The sequence below is a fragment of the Pteropus alecto genome, unplaced genomic scaffold, assembly GCF_000325575.1.
Source record: "Pteropus alecto unplaced genomic scaffold, ASM32557v1 scaffold68, whole genome shotgun sequence".
NCBI lineage: Eukaryota > Metazoa > Chordata > Mammalia > Chiroptera > Pteropodidae > Pteropus > Pteropus alecto.
In genome coordinates, this window is record NW_006441386.1 from 8,193,530 (window position 1) to 8,197,398 (window position 3,869).

The 3,869-nt window shown below is 40.4% G+C and overlaps 1 pseudogene; it reads left to right on the plus strand.

The window, feature by feature from the left end:
- The first annotated feature begins 345 nt into the window (after nt 1–345).
- LOC112485334 lies at nt 346–464 on the plus strand (annotated as a pseudogene).
- The last annotated feature ends 3,405 nt before the right edge of the window (nt 465–3,869 follow it).

Below are 3,869 nucleotides of genomic sequence, written 5' to 3' on the forward strand. Positions count from 1 at the left end.
TTTTATACAAAGTCCATTGATTTAAATGTTAATCTCATCCAAAACACACATTCACAGAAACATTCAGAATAACATTTCACCAAATATCTAGGCACCATGGCCTAACCAAGTCAACACATAAAATTAACTATTGTAGTCCCCCAGGTAGGCCGATGAAGAGATGCAGACAACAGGCCAGAGACTCCCAAAGGTTGGAGACTATGCATGACAGAACATTGTGGAGTAAGGAAACAAGAAACTTCATCATTAGTAGAGAAATGCCCTCCATGGGGGAAGGGCCTTGCTCCCATCTTCTCTCTTCCTGTTTCTTTTTACACCTGCAGCCCCCATTAAGTCTTCTGTCTGGTCTACAACCATGCTACCCTGAACAAGCCCGATCCCGTTTGATCTCGGAAGCTAAGCAGGATCAGGCCTGGTTAGTACTTGGATGGGAGACCACCTAGGAAAACCAGGTGCTACAGGTGTAAAAAATAAAAAAAATAAGGCTTCGTAAGCTGACAAGGTCCTTGCAATCTATGAGGCCTCACCTAAAAAAAAAAAAAAAAAAGTTTCTCTGTCTGATGCATCCTGGGCGCCTCCCAGGCTTAGATATTCTTCCCCACCTCCTCTGGAGAAAGAAATCCCCTGTCCTTTTGGTTCTAGAACAGACATGGTGTAAGTGATCACTTAGGGGTTCTTAGCCCCTCCCCCATTCATCTAATAATATTTGGTGCCTCTCCTATCCCCAGCCACCTGAAATAGACAATATAAATAAATTAGGGCATTTGTTATACAGATGTAACTTCAGTATAAATCTCAAAGTCTTTCCTTTTAATAGATTGTTGCTTTTAAGCTTCTCTGATAGAGAAATCTCCACCTTCCCCAGCTACCCTCACTCCCCATTTTAAGATGCTCAGGAGGAAGATGGTCACCCAGGCTCAGGTAAAGACCCTTCCAGAGACAGCTGTGGGACTGCCCTTATAAATTCAAGAGCTACACATATCTCGCCAAAGTGAGCACTGTTTTCACGATTTCTTTCTCAGAAGAACACAGGCCAATTTCAAACTGAGGTGGATGTACTTCCCTTGGCAGTGAGCCTTGGCTTTGCTCCCTTCAGAACATTGGTTCTGCTGATGGGAGCCTGGCTTGATCACACTGGCTAGAGCCCACTTTAGCAGTAAAGGGCTCTCTTCCCTGCAAGGATGGACCCAGCTTGAATTATTTGACTTTTATTCCAAGTCTGGGCCTAATGAAAGGTGGAGGAGGCTTCCATTCATCTGACACATACAAAAATAAAGTCATGAGTAATATTTTGTCACTTGCCGTTTTTACTTATTATGTGAATATCTTTTTATATCATAATATTCACCTGAAATATAATTTTTAACTGCAATATAGTATTTCATTGTGCGAATTTGACATAATTTAACTCATATCTGTTGTGGAACATTTAGTGCCCAGTTGTCGTCATTGTGGTTTGTGCAGAGGAGCAAAACTTGCCATCCCAAAATGTATCTCTTTGGCATGAGGACCAATTTAAGCTGATTTTAAGAAACAGAAGACTCAGAAAGTTTTTCTTGTTATCTCTCTCTTAACTACCCCAAAAAATTTAGATAAAGGTCTTGTTCCTGGAATTAAGCTGTCACCAGAGACACCTATGAAGAATAAGAACTAGGTGTGATGGGGGAAACTGGGTGGAGCCTAGAGATCAGAGTCCAGTTCTGTGCCCCATCTCTCTGCATGGCCCAGCAAATATTTGTTTACCATACATTTGCTTCTCAATCTCCATGTAAATTGCCTTCCTCTTCTTTGAAGTCCCAAACCACTACCCACTTCTTAGTTCGAGATGACATATAAGCTTCAACTGCCCAATTTGTCCTTGGCCCTTCATATTCTGGTGGAATGCCTGAACATATGAAATCAAATTGATCTTCTCCTGTTAACTTGTGACATGTCAATTTAATTCTTAGACCAGCCAGAAAAACCTAGAAGGTGTGGAAGAAAAAGGAGTTCTATGGAAAGTGACTTCACAAGGTGATCTGATCATAAATTCCTAACTGGGCAGGTCAGGTGAATAGTCACACCCCAGGCAGTAACTTCTTTAGGATTATCTTTGCTTTAAGCAAGCCCCGCCCATTGTTTCTGTTAACACACCTTTGCCTCTTTTCAGACCCCTCCTTCTAATATGAGACCACCCTTTCAGACCCTGTCTTCTAAAGCGTGACCACTCTCAAGAAAGCACATAAACTTGTTAACTGTTTTATAATCCAATTCCTGCCTTGCTTTCTCCTATTTCATCATAATCTTCCTTGGTTTCCTCCTTAATCTCAAATGCATAAAAGAAACTGCAAAATTGATATTCTCTGGAGCATTTGAGATCTTGCTCCCTGGCATATGTTGTCAGTTTGACTCGAATAAACTCTTATAAAAATTCTCTACAGGTTTGGATGTTTCTTACTTCGACAAAGGGTAGAGGAAAATTTCTTCTCTCTGACATTTGCTATTAATAAAGAAGGTACAAGAAATACCAAACCTCAAAGAAAAGATGGAGAAATTTGGCTATATTAAAATGAAGAACTACTCATCAAAAGCAGACTAAAGAAAGTAAAAACATAAGCTACAAACTGGGAGAAAATGCCAACAAAGGCTTGGTATTAAGAATAAATAAGGAATTCCTGAAAGTCAATAAGAAAAAAATCCAAAAGAAAAATAGTCAAAAGACCAGCACAGGCATCTCCTACAAGAAGAAAAAGTAAGACTGATAAACATAAGAGGACATGTTCAGCCTCACTGAGTAATCATTCAAGATCACTCTGCATGTATTAGCATCCAGGGGCTGCTATAACAAAGCATATAAACTGGGGAGCTTCAACAACAGGGATATTTTGTCTCACTTTTCAGTTCTGGAGGGTGAAAGTCCAAGATCAAGTTGTGGTCAGGACTGGTTCCTTCTGAGGGCTGTGAAGGAGAATCTATTCCAGGCCTCCCTCCTGGTTCCTGGTAGCCTCAGGCATCCCTTGGGTTATAGATAGCATTCTCCCTGTTTCTTCTCTTTGTCTTCCCTGTATGCATTTCTCTGTGCCAAATTTCCCCATTTTATAAGGATATCAGTCTTAATAGATTAGAACCCACCCTAATGGCCTCTTTTTAATTTGATTTTACTCTATAAGGACCTAATCTCCACATCAGGTCACAATCTGAGGTGTTGGGGGTTAGGGCTCCAACATACTTTTGGGTGGGGAAGGGATACAATTCCATCCATACACTGTAAGATATCAGATTAGAAACTTTGATTTGGCAAGAATTTACAAGTCTGACAGCAGGTATTGGAAAGGATGTGTTCAACAGGATCTTGTATGTAGCTGATGAGAGTGAAAATTGACACAACTACTTTGAAAAACGTGTTGACACTATCTTGTAAACTTGAATATGTGCATTTCTACTTTTAGCTATATTCCCAAGAGAAACTTTTGCCATGTGTATCAGGAGACACTTACAAGAATGTCCAAGGCAGCACTGTTCATGACTGCAAAAAGGTGCCCATCAATAGAAAACCGGACACATTAATGGTGCCGTAGTCACATGATTTAGAATAAATCACTTAGAGATTCATATAACAAGATAAATGAATTTTGCTGTAATGATTAGCTATTGCCACAATAATGCTGCCTAAAAAATCTCCAAGTCTCCAATGTTGAAAGCAACAATCATTCATTCTCATGGATCTTTAGCCTGATTGAAGCTTGGTTGATCCTGGCTGATCTAGACTGAGCTTGGATGGTGGCCTTGCCTCAACTGAGGGTCTGTGGAATGGCCCGAGCTGCTCTGCTCAAAGATGTCAAGTCAGTACTTGAATTTTTAGGCTTTACAACACTACATGGTTAAGCTTA